The following is a 21992-nucleotide window of genomic DNA, read 5'->3' on the forward strand; positions in this document are numbered from 1 at the left end:
TTTTGCCCACATTGAAACTGTATTTGGTTGCGGTTTTTCACCTTTTCATCCACGATTGTTTCCCAAACCAAGCTGAAATGGAGACGGCAGAGTGGGAGGTTTTTTGAGTGTCCACCGGCACCTGCAGCTCTGGCAGCACGCTGGCTTGTGTAACATTACAGCTCTTGATAAGTTTGCAGTGATAACTAACTCCAGCGCACCGTTTGTGTTTTGATCCTTGCACACTGGTACAATATCAAGATTTGATGAGGAAAAACATTTTGTAAATGAAAATAAGCCTCAGTAAAGTACTGGTACTTTACTGTACTCGCTGGCTGCGTTCCGTAAACACACCATCAGTAGCGGAATCGACGGGATGCGTGCAATGCATTCTGGTTGTTGTAGGATTCCCCCTTAAGAGCGCTACGGGGAATCTACAGCCTTTTTCTCAGTTTTCTATAGTCATAAGGCACCAATTTGAAAAAAAATGCACATTTCTGCTACACAAGTGACCTAGTTTTAAGAAATCATCATATTCACAGCGGTGAATTTTCCCTTTAAGGAAAGATGGTCATCTTGCCTTCGATATAAAAGATGGCCGTCTTGCCTTTGATATGTGCCATTGTCATGACCAGAATTAGAAACAGGTTTATTGCCAAGTAGGTTCACATATACAAGGAATTTGCCTTGGTGTTGTTGTGCGTAACAGTCAGAAAATAGAAGGTAAAAGAAAAATACCACAAAACATATGGTGATATAACTATATAAATAAAACTTTACAATTAAAATGTGAAATTATGGAAGCCCATAGGAGACTTTATTAGAATGAAAATGTAAACTTGAAAGTGTTATTTAAGTAAAAATGAAAATGCGATGAAATTTACATTTTCATTTTCATATACTCATATGGGCTTTCTGTGAGCACATTAATATGAAAATGGAAAAGTTGTTTGACATTTGATTTTCAAAGTCGTACCCTGCTGTACAGTGGACCATATTCAAATGAAAATTAAAATGCAATGTACACAATGTTACCAGATTTTCCTTTTATGCAAGCAACGTTCACCTCACCCACGGTCACCTCAGCTGATAGCAGCCCGACTCCTGAGATGATCGGCTGGTCGACATGATCTGATGAACTGATCTGTGCGGCTCTTTGGTGATTTACTGCCGGCTCTGATGTCTCCGTAGCATTTTGATATGTGATATAATTCCTTTTGGAAGATAAATGTTGGTCTCACAGATGAAATCTAGACATTGTAGCTGCCACATTAGTTTGTCTGAATGTTAAGTGAAGCTTCATGTTTTTACTGGACAGAACAACAGCGCTGCCTCTGGGTCTCTATATGTACAGATATCACCACATTTACATAAATATAAAGGTATCAAAATGAACAGATCAATCTATATTCAATTTCTTTTTTTCTTTATTAAGCTACATATCTGTTTGGATTTTTATTATAGCTACATTACAAACTGCATCTCCCTGTCAATGAGGTTATTTTTTGTGAGAAAAAAGTGTTAGCTTTGAGTTGAAAGTATTTTGTCACAGTAGTCAGGTAGGTGCGGTGAGGACAAGGCAAGTTCGACTTGGGGGTACAAACTTCCGAGGACGGGAGGACGCTTAATAAAATAAAAAGAAATGTAATACAGACTGATCTGTTCATTTTAATACATTTATATTTATTGAAATGTGGTGATATCTGCACATATAGTTCATTTTGACACCAAAATAAATGTAAATGTAATAGACTGGGGGCGCTGGGCATTTGAATATTGTCCACTGTACAGCGGGGTACAACTTTGAAAATTAAATGTTAAACAGCTTTTCCATTATCATTTTAATATGGTCATAGAACACCCGTACGAGTATGTGAAAATGAAAATGTAAATTGGATTATTGCATTTTTATTTTTGCTCAAATAACACATACATATGTGAAAAATTACGATTCTATTGTGGAATTACATTCTCAAGTTTACATTACCATTTTAATGAAGTACCCTATGGGCTTTCCATAGTGAAATATCATAAATATAGTAAAAAAATATATCTACTACCGGCACCTGGTAGCATGATACGAGAGCATGCACACAAAATTCACTGTCAACTGTGACACTATAGTTAAGAAAGCAACTTGGTGAACACTTTTTAGCCACTTAGGGGCTAGAAAACTGATCACTGGAGACTCTCCTGGGTGCTGCTGCTCCATTTATCAGTGACAGGAGGTTTTTTGCTCCCATTGCTTCGACCGTTCGGTTCAAAAGATCTTGGTAAAGCTATGCCTTGTGTTTACATAAATAATGCCACACATGATGAACAGTAAAGATTTGAACACCCTTGGAGTATCATATGCTGAAAAGTTTGTTGTCATAGTTAGGGATGATGAATCCCTAACTAACGGGGAAAATGGTGCATCCTTTTGGACAGTTTCAGCTCGAAGGCGTTCATGGTGTTGACCTCTGTTGTAGATACAAATAGTGTCAAAAGTGTTTGTATGACTAACTAACTAAAAACAAAAGAGTTTGAGAAAGGAGGTCAGTCCCTGCCTACTTTGTCATAGCTCCAAACTTGACCAATCACTGCGTTAAGTAAAAGTTACAAGGCTTTTTGGAAACAACATACCCTGATTTTGCCAGTGGAAAGGGTAAACAAGTCCTTTGTTTGAAGCATGCTGAAGCCTTTAAGCTTAAATGTGTTACACAGACATGGCACTTGTTGTGTGCGCTGAAAGAACTTCTCCAAACAGCCGTTTTTGTGAAGACTAAATATTTCATCCATAATTCATAGTCGAGCGGAGGAAACCCTGTGAGACAGGAGCTACGTCCATCACTGCTCTGTTGTGTTTGACTCGCTCAGATGAGTGAGTCAAACAAGCCGCTGGGAGTTCTGCTCTCTCTCTCTCTCAGTGCAAAAGCTTAGTGCTACTTAATGTAGGACTTTGTTTTTCAGTGTATAACTGTCAGTTACAAATCTGCCTTTTTGTTTACAACATGTTTCTTCTATTTTCTTCATCTTAATGGGTGCTTCAAACCAAAAAAAATACATCAAATATTTATTATCATCAGTGTCATACACATGTAGAAAAGCCAGTTACTTTGTAGCGTATCCTGTTGTGGATATAACACTGTCACTAAAGTATGAAATGTTATCATATGTGTGTTATGGTTTTACTCAGAGGTAGCACAATGGCGATGCATCTCAAACAATGCCAGTTAGTTCTACGCTGTTCATTACGGCTTCATACAAGAGGGAACACATGTACTGCTTCTCCTCAAACAATAACAAGTAGGAGAAATTCATTATTCGCTCTCAGTCATATGCAAATGCGAACTTATCCTGTACAATAACGCCCTCCTCTTCAGTCTCCTCTTAGCTGGGTGCTCCAGCTTTGTGTATCTGTGTGTGCTTGAGTCTAAAAAAAAACCCATCAGCACATCTTATATCAATTATGTTGAGTGGTCTCTTCACATTGATTACCAGATAAGAGGTTGAGCCAAATGCTTTGTTCCAGAGAGAGACGTACAGTGGACAGATGGGTTTGTGTGAGTCGGTGAAAAGGCAATGGAGGACCCTCGAGGTTTGAACCTGTTGGCTTGAACAGAGAGCTGGACGAGCCTAAAGTAAAATGTCCTGTGTTTAGCCGTTTTGTAAACATGAACAAATATCCAAATGATTTAAAACAAAACCAAAAAAAACCCACACCTTTCGCCAACAACACATTATCTGTTTATGTCAGACGTCACTGGACAGTAATGTGATTTCTGCTGCTTCCATCTGAAAGTGGACCAGAGTGAATGTGTTCTTAAAAGCACCATTTATTAATATTGTAGCTGCAAAGTATGTATTTAAAGTATTATAATAATTGTTCATTATTTCTTTTCTTTTTTTAAATCATCATTTTGTCAGAATTCATTTTGGTGAAAATCGGTGCGAAACCAGCAGCTCATTTGCATTTTCTCTCAATTGTTCCTTGTCAATTTTTTATTACTGGAAACATTTTTTTTGAGCTGTCAGCGTCACAAGAGGACCAAGAAGTAGCAGGAAAGATAACTACTGGGGTGTAAGTAACCATAAAATCTAGAGTTTTTTGTGTGTGTGTGAAAATACTGTAAAAATGAAGCTCCTTATATGTTTTTGGCATTTCAAATAATTTTTTCCAGCCTTTCAAACAGCCACTGGTTTCTATTTACTGTATTGCCAAATGATGTGAAACCTTTGAGTCAAATAAGCCATTACAGTGAACATCATGCATTGTGACAGTAATGACATGAAAGCGTAGGCTGATTGGAAAGTTTATGCTGTATTACCACAAAATCACAAACAATAAAAGGTAAGATGTTCACAGTGATTACTGATTTTAATACCGTACTAAACTTAAATGCTTCTGAAAGGCAGTAAAAACAGATTTAAAACATAGGTATGCCTTAGAAAATGGTAGGCAGTAAAGTAAAAAGTGATTGAGTGTATTAAAAAAAAAGCTGAGCTACTTACTGAGCTATGAGTGGAACAATGTATAATGCAAAAATATTGCATAAAATCAAATTATGATGTGCCAGTATTGGCATGTTGAACCTAAAATCCTCAGCAGCAAGAAAACATTTGAGTTTGTCTTGTTTTCACTTTATGAGCACAACCTCAAATAAATGACTCACTCCACAAGGAGAAAGATGGCATGGTGGTGAGAAAACTTGATGTTTATCTATTTGATTAAGGTTATTACACTTTCCAGTCGAGTATGACTAGAATGTCAGATGCTTTTAAAAGTGCTCGAGCATTTTGAACTATCTGTAAAGCTAAAGTGCAACATTGCAGACTAATTGTTTACTTTTCTTATTCAGGGTCACAGACTCTACAGGGGCAAATATGATGGAAAACCACCTGGCCAATGAAAGTAACAGGAGTCTGCCTTTATCAATGTCATCGGGATAAAAGTACTGCAGCTGAAGACTTGTTTGTTAGAAAGAAGCCTGTATGTTGGGTTTTGTGACTTGGTTATGTCTGGTCACTCTGTCAGGGATGCTAGTTTTAGAATAGTTGCGTCTGTGTGGAGGTTTTATGTTTAATGCAGTCAGAGTTAACGTCAAAACATCCACGGGGTCGCCACTTAAGCCAATTGTAAGCGGCTTAGCATCATACAGTAATGAATAAAAGCAATTTGGCACAATTTTGGCCACTTGGAGACGTTTTGGAGAAGTTCGGGGACACCAGTGACACCACAAACTAAAAAACTCCTTAGATCTGATAAAGTTAGGTCTAGAGGTCTGGAAGATGTAGAATGTATGTAGTGATATGTCTGCATAGTTCTGGCATAAAGCATGTCCTAGTTATTGTTATTCACGTATGACTCATTATAGACGGGACCAAAGGCACTTTTTTGAGCCATATTTGAACTGATGTAGTTTTGGTTGTGTTTTAGCCACATGCTAAACAAAAAAACTAGATACAAACATTTCCAGAAACCTTTCAAATGAAGCCTAATACATGCATTTTAGCCTTACAGCTCTTCTGTAATAAGCTTTTTCATTTGGGTATGCCAAAAAGGCGAATTTTTTTTTTAAAAAAAGGGTGGATATTAAGAGGCTATTGTTAAAAAATGGTTTTGATTACAAATTAGATTAAAGATTGTATTGTTGACAGTTTAGAAATGGATTTGTTGTGTTAAAAACCAGGAGGAGATGAACCATTAGCATCATTTTTGTTGGCAATGTGAGTTTCATCAGAGAGTAAATATCCCAGTCGGCTCTTCCATCACAGGCTGCTGAAGCCCTTTAATGCATCCATTAAGCTAGAAGCCTGAGTTCATACCAGAGCAGAGTCTACAGTACATCCAAACACGTGGTCTGCATGTCTTTAGGTCCACGGCACCAAGATTCACAAGCAGGTCCGTCTTGCTGTGCAGTACAAACCACTGAGCCTCTGTTCCACTATTATAATAGTGTGAGACTTTATTGGTATCTTCTTGCCCGCCTCCAAGAATATCATAAGTAAAGGTTGAGAAACAGAATAGAGCCTCCAGTGCTCCAAAGCGTATCAGTGTCTTCTTCAAGGAAACATTAAAGGAGCTGCTGCTTGAAGCCAGACTCTCTAACTGAGTGTCGATCATTTTTGTTACACATATTCCATTTTTTCTGGCCTGTGATTCAATTCTTACGCCCTAAAACGGTTATAATCCCAGCAGCCGGAGACCACAGTATAAGTCTTACAGGATTTTTATGTGTTATTTTGACTTTTTCACCTTTTTTATAGTTTTGGCTTTCACACCTGAGTTGTAATTTTAAAAATAGAGTGTTAAACGGGTTGGTTATTATTTAGAATGACATGCTGTTGTAATTTGTTTTCAAAAACACAGCGGGAGCTCAAAATTGATTATATACAAATAAGAAGTAATAAATTAAAAAATATAGCAATTAAATACCGATTATGACTGTAAATAGTGATTATTTCATGATTTTTTTTTGACAATGCTTTAATTAACTGATTCATCATTTAGTCTGTAAAATGCACATCACAATTTCTCATACCCCATGTGAAGTCTTCAAAGAAATTTAGTTTACAATGATAAAGAAAACAGAGAAAAGCAGCAAATCTTCCTATTTAACAAGCTGGAACCAGGTTCTGTTTGGCACTTTTTGCTTGATAAATGACCTTTTTTTTTAGCACTAAAACCAGTCTCATATCAGTCTTGAATATTCTTTAACTCCGTCTGCATAGCGAGTGCACCTTGCAGTCACTCCCTGACAGTTTAACTCTGATTAAATGTTTGCCACCACTATTATGTATCTGTTTGTAGTGATATTTTAAATTCAACACTGAATAATTCATCCCATTTCAGAAAATCCGACCCTGAGTATCAGCGTGAGAGGCAACTCTGGCCAGTCCTCCAGGTGAACAGGAGCCTTTCATCCCGTTCCACCAGGTTAGGATGTGAGTGGTGATTCACTGAATGTTTAGTCACACTGGGAGCTCATACAACCCTTCGCATTAATGGTTATGAAATATTCAGTCCCTGCCTCTGCGGAGACGGAGCAGGAACGCAGCGGGAGCTTCGACAACTGATTGGGTGATAGAGTTCCCTTTAGCTCACGTTGTAGCTCAGCGTTCACATTTTACACTGACAAGGCTGACGTTAATGGATACCCTTCATGCCTGTCAAGCATGTAATTATGGTGCAGGCAGTTAGAAAATACAGTAATTGGCAGTTTAGAGAGGGGAGCATTGGAACCGAGTGAACTGTTACGCATTACCTATGATGAAAATAACATTGAAACAAATGTTAGCTTTAAATTAAAAAGGTTTAGTCTGACCTTTTAATATAAATTGAAATATTAATTATGTTTGAATGTTATAAATAAAGCACACAGAGTATCAGCTTTGCCAGCTGGTATTGCATCCTATGCAGAAAAAAAACTGCTGACAGCGATCAATTATTAAACATACAAACAGCAGTTTAATTGACCACAATCTGAGAAGAGTTAGATGTATAAATACAAAGTAAGTATTTTATTTTCAAAATCAACATCTTGTCTTGAAACATTGCTGAAACTCAGGCTGGATTTTCAGTCAGACTCTCCACAAAAAGGTCAGATCACACAAAAAACCCTTCTGTTCCAAAATAATCACTGTGTGAAGAAAACCAACGGCTGGGTTAAGCCTTTTTTTCTTTTTTTTAAAATACATAATCACAGAAACTGCATGGATCCACTTTAACATTTTTAGCTCATATTCATAAAACATCGCCCATCCTCATTGAAATATCAAAACAATACAGAAACAGCTAAATCTCTTCTTCTTTGTCCTCTTTTGGCGGACGGTCTGGTTACTCCGCTGAGAATCAGCTGGTCAAACCTCCGTTCTGTCCCGTCCTGCTTTATATTATCACTTACACTGTGTTTTAAAGCTCAATTCACTTTGAACAAGCATGAAATAGTGATTTGAGTGCAGTTCATAAATACTAACTTACTTAATCCTCTTGTTCCCTGTGGGACAGAGCAACATACAATGAGCTTCCTCCATGGTTCCCTGTTCTTGGTAACATGCTGAGCCAAACCCCCCATCTGGATTCATCTTGACTAGTTTGTAAGTTCAGATTTAGCCTCATTATAATGTCAGTGTTTGTTAATCACTAAATTAAAACCGGTTGCAAGACACAAACTAGTTCTTACGTAGAGATGAGTTGTTACTAAATATTTTCAGCTACTTACTGCCACCTGGGACTCTTGTGTTGAATTAACCAACTCACAAAGCAAAAGTAAGCTTCCTAATATCTGACCTGCTTAAACTAAAGAGTAAAAGAGGTGATATTGAATATGGTGAATATGGTATGACATTTTATATTTTACAGAAAAAAAACACAACCTCAAATTATAAAACTTTATGCCAATAACATCAGACTAAATGACCAAATAACAACACTTAGGTCAGCATAATCGGATATTTCCCTGCAAAATGCATAAATACTACTGATTCTAAAACACGTATTTCTCTGGGTGTGCAGAGATAAATAAAACAAAGTCATTCACAAAGGATTGGCAGGTACGTTTATTTTATCTTTTGGCCCCTAAAACTGTTGGAAACTTTTGGAAGTTGTGTTACAACTCGTGAAGCTACAGTGACTTCCTGTTTACATGGTTGGTTTCTTATTTTACTTGCTAAGACATTTCACAAGTCTTTTTTTTTTTTTTTTTACCAGTTACACTGTTTGTTTTTTAATAGTTTTTATGTATTTATTTTTAATTTATTTTTATTTAGTGCAACATAAGGGATTGAAGTGACATTTCTAGTCAGAAAGAAGTCTTAATGGTGCAACCTGATTTAGTGAATCACTAGTTTGAAACTAGCTTGTAACTTAGGAAGGACTTTACATACAAGTTTAGAGATGGATTTATGAACAGCTGGAACAACCCAGACCAGCATCATTTTTGGTATTTCAGATTTTCTTTTACCTGGAGGAGTCCGTCCCAGTGCAATCTGCCTTCATTCAAAGCACATGGCCCAATCATCACAGTCGCCTTATTTCAGTGATGATGTCCTCTTCTTTTTTGTTCGATGCTTCAGTCCTTTTCATATCAGCTTTGGTTTCTCACCATCATTCAGAGTCACACATTAGCTGGACTTGCTGTTGCTGTTATATAGATGGATCTTTGTTTTGTGGTTGTATTTCTTGGACTTCCAGGTGTTGCAGAGTTGGGAAAACGCACACGTGATCTTGCCACAATGTTTTTCTGACTCTTGTTGTGTCTGCTGATAAGACTAAATAAGTGAACCATGTTTCAAGACAGCTGATCTGACCATGAAGTTTTCTTTTTTTTGTTTCTGTTTGTTTGACCAGTGAATGAGCAGAAAATAATGATTTGATCGCAGCTCATAAATGTTACCTGTGAATCAGGCACCTGCACTGAGATGTTGATCAAATGACAATTTCATAATCACAAAGTTGTCAGTTTAAATTCACATTAAATACAGACTAACAGAACTGCATCTAACAGTTATTCTCATAATCGTTTAATCTGCCATTCATTTTCTCGATTAATCAATTGTCTCTAAAGCATCAGAAAAATGTTCATCATAATGTCCTAGTGCACAAGGTGACACCTTCAGATGTCATATTTTGTCCTACATACAGTCCAAAACCCCAAAATATCCAAATAACTATAATGTAAGACGAAGAAAAGCAGCAAATTCTCATATTTAAGAACCTGGAACCATCAAATTTTTGGCATTTTGCTTAAAAAAATTACTTTAACGATTATTCGATTATCAAAATAGTTGCTGATAAATTTTCTTTTAATCGACTAATCAGTTAATCGTTAGAGCTCTACAGATTAACCCTTTAACCCCCTGGAGACACCCTTTTTTTTAAAGCCAAAAAGATAACGCTGATGATCTATCAATACATATATTACGTGTTCATACTTTAACTTTACTTACAGTTACTAACTGTAACTTTTCACAGTACTAGAAGTCGTAATGCTCGCATCCAACAACATCCAATGAGAACATCCAGTTCAATCCCTTTTTGGGTGTAAAATCATCTACTCTCTGTGGTCAGAATCCAAAAAGGACAGAGAAAGATGTGTCTAGCGTGATTTTGATGGCATCCAAAAAGCCTAAATATTGCTGACATTCACCTACCTCCTAATATTAGCCTCCACTTTTCCCCCCAGAGGTCCAGCAGAGTTTCTGCTTTGCCTTTCTTGTGCCTCACAGACTGTATTGACTCCAGTGCAATTTTAAAGTGAATATAAAAATCTGAAAAGGAAGCAAGTATTGAGGTTTTCAGCATGTCAAATAACATCCCTGTGTGTTTTTAAGATGCCAAAGCAACTCACGGATCCAAAAAGTAACTCACTCATATACTCATTCATTCATTTATCCATTCATTTATCATTCAGGGACTCACAGTTAGTCTGTTGGAGGGCAGATAGTTAGGTTAAGATACCTGCTGTGACATTGTCTGCAGACATCATTCATCCAGGATAATTTCACTGCACCTCCTCCTCTCTGCAGTGAGGTTGAACCGTGTCGTCTGCTTCACCTCCATGACATCGTGTCCTTGTTTACGTTACGTCCCAATCATTTAGATTACTGCACTGTTTGCAATTCTTTGCACAAGATTAAAGCTCATTGTCCTCCATTCAGAAGCAGCCATTCGCTGCCATTCAAAAAAAAAAAACAACTTCCCCAGAGTGTCATAATTCATCAGAGTAAACCAAAAATTGCTGGTTTGCTTTGTGTTTTCATCGTGTTTTCAATAATCAGGGCGGCATTATAGTCCCTGTCAATCGCCTATCACTTACATAAATAAAGAGAAGTCTCCTCAAGGAAATAATGCTGGAAAAACACTTCACTTTACAAACTCTGTTTACATCCTCGTCGTTTTATTCAGGCTTGGCTTGTTAGCTGGAACAGCTACAACTATGACAAATGACTGAAAACCCAAAGAGTATATAGTGAATCACTTTGGGGGAAATGCAAACCAGACATAGACATAGTAAATCACTGAAGTAAATGCATTGTAGCCACCTGACTTTGACCCAGCTTCTAATCGTAGACGTCGCCTAGACAGATGTGTATCTGGTGTTTCAGGGGCCTTTGTCTGAATTCTAATTCTGCACCCAAAATCAACCCAAACACCCAACACAAAAGCACCAACACTATTGTCACAACAATAAATAACCGAGACAGATGAATAATTACAGGAAGAGGAATCAATTCCAATTCAAAGTTTCTGACAAGCTAATGGATGGAGCTCAGTTTGGGTCGTAGTGGTGATTGGAAATCTCATGATGTATGGAGGAGATGAGGGAAAGTATTGACTTCTGTACCTCGCACAATCATCGCTCTCATGGTCCAGTATTCATCATTCATTTTCATCAAGTTTTGAAATAATGCTATTTTTATATGTGAAAGAAAGAGAGTAAACTGAGAACAGAGTCCCTTGAGAAAAATAGGTTTTAAAACTGTAAAATTCGCCCAGTGACGACATGAATCAGACGCTAACATTAGACTTGTGTGTACAGTATGTAACCGTTTGGCCGTTACTCATTCTCGTATCTGGCTGCAAGGGTTGCCATACACCGAGTTGTCATACTTCTAACTTTGTTTGGCAGCTAAATATGATGGGATCTTCTTTCTAATGCATCCCAGATGGAGGAAATAGTCATTTGCATCCGTTATCAGCGAGACAAGACGAGGCTGTGTCAAACTGCTTGAAAAAAAAAATCAGCCTCTTTCTCTCTCCTCACCCTCCTCCCTTTACTTCTATATTTGCAATAGTCAGAACTGTCACACGTCGACCTCTCAAGATGCTCTCAGAGCAACTTGAACTTTTAAAACAGTTAATTAAGACTTGTTCTGACACATTCAGCGCTGATTTCTCAGGCAGGAAATCCATATTCATATTTCAGAGAGAAGAAGGTCATGCAGCGCAATGCCAAGAGACCAGTCACCCGTGGATGTCTTTGAGCAGGACTTTGTATCGCCTCATCAATTTTTAATTGATTTATTCATCTATTCACGAATTAGCTTAGCTTGTCTCCAAAGCACACATGAATATCTAAAGTATACACCAGGCCCCTGATGTATAATTGCATTCTTTTGTTGTATCAGTAGTCAGCTGACTGTCACTCATCATCATGGCTGCTAATGGTTCCAGGTTGTTTGCTGCTCAGGGAAGCTGACGGGGAACTTTTGCCCTTAATGAATCTCCTCCTGAGAGAAGATTGTTGAAATTAGAATCAACATCTATATTCCTGAGACAAAATACAGTAAGTAATGGCTTTAATCAGGCGAGTGGAGAATACCAGGACATTGATGGGTCTGCTGGGTACTGAATGTGTTTTCTGTTTGACTGGACTAAGCTCTGACAGTAGCTTTCGGCTCCTGATATAATCACCATGTTAACTCTCATGGCATTATTTCTCTCACAGCGACTCTTAGGACTGAATAAAAGTAATTATTTACTCTGTTACTTAACCTAAATATGACTGAAATAAATGCTGCATTACAAAGTTACTCGACAGTTTGATTTCACTTAAAACATGCTTCAGAATTAAGGTGTGTCTGATCATTTTTAGCTAGCGGTGCAGGGATGACAATGTTAGCCTCATCAAATATTAAGTAGATTGGCGTGTTCAGATATTCATGGTCTCCAGAGGATGAATCCCACTAATCCTGACTTCTCCTCAAGTGCCTCTGTCAGGTTGACGTGTTTTTTGGGGGGGTTTTTTTGTGAAATGTCTCGGCAGCATGTTAGCAAACTGACGTTAGCATTCAGCTAAAGTCACGACTGTGCAAATACAGTCTCACAGAGCCGCTGTAGGCTGCGGATTCTTAGTCTTGTTTGATTAAAAAATGTTATACAGGACTGTTGCTCTATCTTTAAAATTATATCAAAATTATAAAACATAATAACTTGTCAGGCTCTGGCTAATATCAGATCACATTTAAAAACTATTATGTGTTAAAGAGCCATAAAAGTGGTTTGGAAAATTTTAGCCCATTAACTTACAAATTGCAAATACGTAACATTACTGGTGACCATTTTCCCACATGTACATTCATTTTTATCACTGTCAGGCAGACATTGGTTTCAGCTCACAGAAAACTCTCCCTGTTGCTGCATTCAAGAACGCTCAGACATCCTAAATTTAAGTCTACAGTTAGCTGCTAAACAGCATAATGCAAGGAAAACTAAATACACATCCAGCATCCACATTTCTTATAATTTCTAGGTTTGATTTTCTAATATAAAAAGGCATGAATGTAATGCTTTCCTGCAACTGACTCAAATATCCTTATTGATGCATTGAAGGACTGTGTGTCCTTCAATGCATCAATAAGGAAAGTTTTCAAATTGGTCTAAGCAAGCCAGAGGAAAATGATATGATCGTTCTGTGCATTAATTATCTATATCAGGCTGTCTTTAAGTGTCTATGGGTCCATTTGAAATGCAAAAGGAACAAGTAGCTGCCTAGATGGTAGGAAATAAATCTAAAAAACCATTAAATATTATTTGGAATAACAATATAAATGCAACCATGCAATATAATGAAGTATATGTGATTTGTAGTTTGAATATTTGGTAGTTAAAATGTGCAAAAGCATCACTATCATTCTTCAAGTCCCCAAAAGCCTCCCTGCAAACATGCAAACACTGAAGCTAAACATATTTTTGAGAAGACAAAAAATTAAAAACATAAGTCTAAAATACCAGACAGCTGCTAGAAGTCAAAAATAATTCTACAATAATCATTTTATTACAGCATCTACAAAGGGACTCGTTAGAGCGCCAAATTCCTCTCAGTTTTTATTTTCAGTTTAAAAAAAAAAGCACATGGATGAAGGCCGAATAGTTGACATTAAGCTTCTGCACTCTTCCACTCGAGCATGTCCACCAAATTTCAAGTTTAAATGTATGTACTTGAGGCCAATATAAACCTGCAAATAAAAGCGAGAATGAAGGACAATAAGATGACGACAGACACTCCAGTTCCCAATTAGAACAAGACAGATGTTCCAGCATTTCCTCTTTAATTTCTTGTCCTGTTCATATCACAGCTGCTGCATTTGAATTAGGCTAATGCTTACAGGAGTATTTTAACAGCAGGGACCCTGTGTTGGCGCGTGGTGTTACACGGTGTGATCTGAATGATTTAGGACGCTTACATTTTAAAACAGCTGCAGCACATTTCTCGGATACCCAAACACGACAACATGGAGAGCACTTCACGCCTTCAGCACGAGCACATCTCTGATTCTGCCATTAATCAGTTTTTCATGCTGAATTACAACAAAAATCACATGAGGACATGGTAGCATGGAGAATATATGCAATCTACATTTTAAGGAGCTTGAAGGCTAATTATAATTGCAAATTGGTTAACTTGACTCCTGGCCCTCTTTCATTCTTGGTATGGTGCAGACCCGGTTTGAACTGATCATTAAAGGCTACATCCACTCAAAATTCACTATCCTTAGATTCTCTCAGTTAGGAGAGTTTGTTTTTTTTAGTGTCTTCATACAATTTCACATTTTCACATGTCAATTTTTAAACTATGAATATATAACACATTCAGATAAACCAGTTACATTGAATAACAGACATGAAAGACAAAAAACAAATAAAACAGAAAGAGGGAAAGAATTATTTGTTATTAGAAAATATCTAATAAAGTCTAAAATACACTAAATGACTACATTACATTAACAGGACCATTACAAGACTTCACTTATTTATAAATTTAGTCTTTTGGAGCCTTAGTATGGCGTGTGTTGTTTGCTCCATCTCATAAAATTCCACTACTTTTTGAATCCACATGTATTATTAATGGCTGCAACAAACAGGATTGTTAACAAAAGCTTTCTGAAATGACTCCTGCAGTGTAAGTTAGGTCCTTGTGGAACCTGCTTCTCCGCGCCGCACGTAGGCGAACATGCACATGGGGTCAGTCTGAGACGCTGTCATGGCTGTTTCTTTTAAACCGAGGTTGTATATACTGTACATGTTTTTCCTTTTCCGTTTTGAACTCGTCTCCCAACAGGAGTTGTATCGACGCGTCAGCTTGCTTGACACTCAGGCCTTCGTGACGTGATGTAGAAAGCTGGGAGGTTTGCGTGCCAGCTCTTCTATGATTACCCATAAATGCACCACTCTTCTTCGCGTGGATCCACAAAGATGTTTAGATGTATCTTCGCCAAAGCGTAATTGCTGCTTCAGAGTACATCCACGCTAAGATGTCTCCGTAGTCTTTCTCTCTCTCTTTAGAGTGGACAAGGAAAACTGAGCTTTTGAAAAAAAAAAAACAAAGCTTACTCCAGAAACGTTTGGGGATTTGTGGCATTAAAGTTAAAATATTAATCCTGGAGATTTCCATCAAGCCGACAGGAAACGATGCAGCATGTAATCTAGCGTTACTGTTAATACTGTAATTTAACAGTCGCTCTGTTTACTGTTCACTCTCCTGAACATTTTCCTACTGCTGCTAGTGCACATCAAAAGCATTCAACTGTGAAGCAGTCACAGGAAACACACAGGGTTTCTCATAGAGGTTAGTGCTGACAGCCAGTCATTCAAAAATGTGTCTACAAAACAAGCCATGGACATTTTCTGCATTTTTTTTGACAACGGCTCAGTTTCTAAAATTCAGAGTCCTGCAGTTGTTTGGAAAACTACAGCGTGTGCAGCATAAAATCAGGTTGCAGTTGCTCATTGCATCATCGTAATTTTTTTTAAAACAGGTGTAGTTTGTTTGGCTGCGCTGTAAACAGATACACCGACTGTTCCTCTGTTGTTCTTTTGACAAAGTTCGCTGTAGTATTAAACATTATTCGCTGTTACCGCTAGTAACCAAAGTTATCGCCAAATGTTGATCACTCATTTTAAATCTCAGTGTAGCCAATCACATGAAACAGATGTCGTCTTTAATCCGTGTTTATGTTTATTTCGTCAGACGACTTTGAGATCGTGCATTAGATCGGTGCCACCGTGCATCGGCGCAGCAGTGCCTGGTTAACAGTTAGCATCTGGGTCGCGATCAAAACATTATTTTATACACTGACAACAACAGAAACAGAAAATTATGTATCAAAACAACTACATTGTAAGTTTAGCTGCATTAAAACAAGACGAAGGAGAGCAGGACGGGATAGAATGGAGCTTTAACCAGCTGAGACGAATAGTTTTGTTGTTTGTCAACTGAGACAGGAGAGAAGAAGAAATGGTTTTCAATTATTTATAGGTTTCAGTGCGGACAGAAGTCTTTACAAAAAGGATGTGAAAATGCTGTTTATGTGTTGTTGGGTTGTTGTTGTTTTTTTAACACATATACGGCGCCTTCATATTTAGCCTGCTTGTGGACATATTCTGAGTTGTGCAGCTGTGGTGTGATGTATTGCCTCTTTAAGGCAGACAATCCAAACAGAAAGTGAGAGCGAGAGAGAGGGAGAGAGGGGTGGTGGGTTGGAGAGGGGTGGTGTGGGGGGGGGGGTAGAGAGAGAGAGAGAGAGAGAGAGAGAGAGAAAAAGAGAGAGAAGTGAGAGCCAATAAGGCAGTGGGTGCAGGCACACTCTGTTTGTGACACCTTGTGGTGGAGAGTGAGGGGGTGGCAGAGATGGAGAGAGAGAGGGGGGCACCACTGGAAAGAGAGAGGGAGAGAGAGAGAGAGATCAAAGCAAAGGAAGAGACAGAGGAGGAGAAACGAGGATGAGAGATAGCAGCGCTGCAGCGAGAGCCCTGCCTGCCTTTGCAACGAGTGTTTACTTCACATTTCCTGAGAGCCGGTTATCTTCCCTCTGCGTGAGTCATGGAAGTGATTTAGGTGAGTGGAGCAGCACGGAGCGGCAGCAGAAAGCCACAGATCTGTTTGTGTCTGCACCGTGGGCAGGTAAGCTCACTCTGCATCTCTATGGGTGTAATTTTATACTGCTTTTTTTTTTTTCTTTTATCTTTTTCCTCCTTTTTTGTCTCCCGTGAAGAGGAGCAAACAACTTCTGCAGAGTTTGGCTCTTGTTCAGTTTGCTTGTCCTTCTCTTTCTCCCCAATCCCGACCCTCTAATACACTTAATTTTCCGTATTTCTCCTCTCAGTGACAGGATAGTTTGTGCTTTCATGCAGGCTGTGCAGTGTAAAGTGTAAGAGGCACGCTGCAGTTTCTCTCTGACATTCTGAGCAACATTTAGTGTCTCTGTATTGACAGGCGGGTTCAGCGGGGCTGAGGGTTGGAAGAGGATGAGAGGGAGATGAGTCAAATCTCTGCTTGAGGGACCAGGAGGGTTACAGCATCAGAGATGATGATCCCAATCTGTATGAGAGCAGAGAAAGAAAAGATAATCCTACACAAATAAGCTCTGGCTGCTTGTTAGATGTTACGCTGTATTTTTTTTTTTGGTTTCGTAACACAATCGAGGTAAAGTGATTTTTTTTTTCCCCCCCTCTGCATCGGGATTCTGCGTGCGACTGAAAAACCACATTGGCTCAAGAGCTGGATCTTTCTTTGGGCATCCCTTCACGTCCACGCTGACTGAGGCATGCGGTCCGTGGGTTTTGGAAGTATAGAAGGCAGGTTTGTGGAGATTTGTGGCTCAGCCCTCCTGAGTGACAGCTGAGCTCTATCACAGCTTTCATCATGACTCAAGCTGGTAAACTGCAGCTCAGCCTGTGACACAAATTCCCATCCCCTCAGCGATGTGGGAATAACCTGCCTTCATCTCACGGCTGGATTAGAGTGATTTACTGTTGCTCCTTGTCAGCCGGGGTGTGTTTGTGTGGGGTTTGACCTATAATGGCACCTAATGGCATCATATGTTATTTCCAAGAGGACACTGTCAAACAGGACCCTCTCGCCAGCCACATCCAGTTGTAATATGGCAGTTGTTATTAATGTTAGCTCTCCTCATGACCCCCATCAAAACTACTACTGGCAGAAGTGCTGGACAAGAATTAATGGACCCCTTAAAATTAGAAATTACATTTATTGCAGGCTGGATTTACTGTCAGCAAGGACCTCCATCACTCTCTCTCCGTAAAGGACAACTCCAAAGAATATTTTTATCTTTGTTGGCTGGCCCGCAAAACAGTCCTCAACATAGGCCTTGATTAAATGTACAAAATATTAGGGTCGTCTCTGTGATATTGATCTACCCCCCTCTCCACATCCCTGTTGTCTCTCAGCTTAAAAATCCTTTTCATTGATTTGTCTGCTTCTCTTTACCTGCGTCCCCTTCTGTTGTGATTGGTATAGATTTAATACGGAGAATCAATACAGGAAAATGGATTTTACCTGGATTGACCTCATCGGTGTGCTTCATGGAAGGAGAAAGCGTCCCTGGCGGGTTTTTTTTTTTTTTTTTTAGGATCAGTGTAGTGATGTTTTTTTCTTTTCTCTGTGTGTGAGCCACCTTGGACTTTTCAAAACCTTAATTATCTTTCTTTTTCAAGACATCATATTAAAGTTTCAGGAACACAGCTGTGGGTGAAATAATTCACGCTCGAGGATCGATGAACAGGCAGAAACAATGTTGAGGGGGAAGCCATACAGCTCGTAAACAGATTTAACAACTTGTGCTCAGAAAGGTGGACATATAAATCTGTGTGATTTTGCTAATGTCAAAAATATTGAATGAGCACAAAAAAAAAGGACAAATAAAGATTTCAGAGTGTGTGGGGACAATTTCTTTCTTCTTTCATGTGCACTCACCTCAAAATCTGCTCCCACTGATTTCTCCAGACAGCATCCAAATTTAACGATTGCAAGCAAAAGAAGCTTGAATTTCTTACTCTCTCAGATCTTGTAGCGCTGTTCTTGTGGGTGCAAAATATGCAACCCGGATTCTGGTTTTACATGTTCTCAAGGTTTATTTTCTGTGTCTGAATTTGTTACTATGTACTTTAAAATTTTGCTGACAGATTGCAGCCCAGTCTCCCAGAAATTATGTTTATATATTACTAGGAAAGCACTGATCCGATACGTCAGATACTGATCTTAATAAGTGGATTGAGTATTGGCCATGACATAACCAATCCAAACTAAATACAGTTTCTTTGTCAATTTAATTATATCTATCTATCTATCTATCTATCTATCTATCTATCTATCTATCTATCTATCTATCTATCTATCTATCTACAATAAAAAGTATTCCAGTGAAGATACAGTGAAGTATACAGATTTTAAATTTGGGATAAGATCATTGGTATTGGTATATCAGAGAACTTTAATACTGTCCGAATTGTGTTTCTTTGTCAACATTATAAAAAATAATTTTTAATGAACGTACAGTATGTGCAAGTTTGTAAAAAAATATCTGCAAAATGTTCGTTTACAACAAACTTAATTTGTTTTCAATACAATGTCCATTTGTAGCACTAAAGCACGATTAATGTCTGGTTTTGTTAGTATTTTTTGGATCTCCAGCTGGACTCAAACTCGGGATGTTGCGGTTCACTGTCTGCACCTTAACCATCATTAACATTTTCATGGTTATGTTAAGGAGCTGAAAGCACTTGGTTTGGGTTGGGGACAGATTGGGGGCTTGGTTAAAAGAGTAAATAACACAATAAAAACAATAAAAGCAGTTTTTTACTACCCTGAGTGTTTCAAGTCGGTTTCACCTCTGACCACACCCAACCGTGATGTCACGGTGTACTGACACACCCCCAGAGTACATTTCTACATCACTTCAGCAAGGTGAGAAGTTAAACCACTCGAAATCAATAAAAACAAAAACACCAACACTGACTGGAAGCACGAGACAGACTTTTTCTAAATTTAACCAAAACCACAATCTTTCTCAATGCTAACCTGAATGTTTAATTTAAAGACAGAACCTAATTATATATGTAACTCAGGGTGCAAAGCCTTGTCTCCGGGTGTCAAAGTCCTGCACTTAATATGTCCAGCATCACCCTTCTGTATAGTACAAGAACATAGCTGGACAAGACAAAAAATGTTGCCAGTGAATTTAATCCAGCCAGCAAATACATTTCCTTTAAAACGCACTTAGCATAGACAAGTAGTTTTATTAGGAGACAGGGTTGCAGACTGATTACTGATTAAATTTGTTGTTAATCTTCTTGGATTTATAAGACAGGTCTGAGTCATCTTCCAGCTGGCAAAACTATTATGTACTTCCTATCTGCAGTCCATATCATTAAAATAATCAATTTCAATATGTATCACTAACAAAATACCACTCAACCAACATTCAAAGGTCACAAGTATTTGGAAAACTCAATTTTGATTTGTAAAATGGTCAAAAACAACCACATAACTCCATAATTATTTGTCTGCATTTGAACAATGGGTGTGTTCTCTTCTTTTCTTGTCTGTCCACTTTTCAGCTTTCCCTTCGACAAAATTAAGTGTGAGAAATATGGAAGGTGGGTGGACTGCCTACTTTTAAACAAGCGAGCAAAGTCTACACGGCCATCTGCTCGCACCAGAATTTCCTTTGAATCGAGGCTGCAGCCTCGCAGAAACCAGACTCTCTCACTCCTGCAATTTAGCATCTTGTCTTAAGAAGGAACAGAACACACAGCATAACATGTTAGTTACATCAAACCCATGTTAAAATCCAAGCATGGCTCCGGAGCCATAAACAGATGCTGCATTTGACAAATTAGTCCAAGATTTACTGCAGGTTGCCGAGTGTCGACACTTCCTGAGCAACTTGTTAATTCCTGTTTTATTTTTAGAAATGTTCTAACTTTCTTATAAAAAAACAAGTATTAGAAACACCTTACAGTAGTCTTGTTGAATTATATGATGACTGTATGTTAGTACAGTTAACACCCAGTTTAAGCACATTATCTAAAAATGACATTTTCCTGAAAACGTGAATATTTTTGGGTACTATGTGCAATTTAATTAAGTAGTTTTCAATCATATAGTGTTCAAATGACATTCTGTGTGCATACTTTAATACAATACTGTGATTTTCTGCACCATTCAAAGTCAAATCATGTTTCAGATTGTAGAAAGTGGCTCAGATTTAGAATTAAAAAGGACAGCTCTGTTTTACAGATGGTTGAAAATGAACCTGTTTTTTCTTCCTCCTCTTAAACACAGATGTGATATTTTAGAAAACAACATTTCCACTGGAGGATGCTCTGTTTGTTAGAGTCTGATGCTGTAGTCTGACTGAATATGGAGTCCTCTGTCTCAAATGGCCAGACAGTTCATTAGAGGATGCGTGGGTGAATATGCATCACGGTCTTTTGAATTATAAAGACAAATTGCATCACCGTATATTGTTTTTTCTTTCTCTGCTTTTTCTTTTTCTTTTCAGACCGTCTCATTGTATGATTGAGGATCCATGCCAATCCACAAAGCAAACAGAAGAAACACCCCCACAAACAACATACAACCTAACAACATCAGCTGGCAGGTAAGAGTTTAAAACTGTCACACTTTGTTTTCAAGTGCTATTTTTAAAATTGTATCAGTGTTCGGGAAGCGTTTTCTCACATTATTGTGAGATCTGGCTCTGATGGCACATTTTAATTGTTGCCACAAATGTGACACCAGAACAACAGTAGCGCCACTTATCAGTCTGACATCATTTCATCCCAATGTGACAGTTTTCAGCTTTAATTATACGCTAAATCAATGAAAAGCCTTTGCATTGAAATGGTGCGTTTTGCATCAGAATAACAGGGAAGGAAGAGCAGGAGGGATGAATTTTCATTTGATTTATAGAAACTGGACTGTTTTTTTGTTTTTCCTCTGATCTAATTAACTGAGGTAGAAAACCTTTTGCTCATTTAGTACCCTCTAAAACACAAGGTTACAGAGAGCTCTGTGTAGTTCAAGCAAAAGTTGACACCTCAAAAAAAACCTGATAAATCACTTACATAAAGTTCATGAAATTAATTATTCAGAGGAGCTCGATCTTTGTAAATGACGATAGCTTCAAACAGTTAAAAAGTTTCCCGTGGTTCGGTACACTGCTCTGCTGTGGAGAGACTGTGATGGACGTGTGCATTAAAGATTAATCTAAACAGCTGCTCCTGG

General features: G+C 38.2%; 1 protein-coding gene across 9 annotated transcripts in view; it reads left to right on the top strand.

Moving 5' to 3' along the window:
• The first annotated feature begins 4559 nt into the window (after positions 1–4559).
• LOC121898106 (alpha-1,3-mannosyl-glycoprotein 4-beta-N-acetylglucosaminyltransferase C-like) overlaps positions 4560–21992 on the top strand; it is a 67734-nt gene continuing 50301 nt past the window's right edge. For 5 of the 9 annotated variants that reach the window (XM_042413024.1, XM_042413030.1, XM_042413029.1 and 2 more), the window contains exons 1-2: positions 12127–12248; positions 21268–21366. The gene's annotated coding sequence lies outside the window, so the exon portion shown is untranslated. Of the gene's footprint in view, positions 4952–6814; positions 6907–12126; positions 12249–16784; positions 16866–20901; positions 21176–21267; positions 21367–21992 lie in introns of those variants that run through there. The other 4 variants (XM_042413026.1, XM_042413025.1, XM_042413027.1 and 1 more) reach the window with 4 other exon arrangements.

Source organism: Thunnus maccoyii, chromosome 5 (assembly GCF_910596095.1).
Source record: "Thunnus maccoyii chromosome 5, fThuMac1.1, whole genome shotgun sequence".
Lineage (NCBI taxonomy): Eukaryota > Metazoa > Chordata > Actinopteri > Scombriformes > Scombridae > Thunnus > Thunnus maccoyii.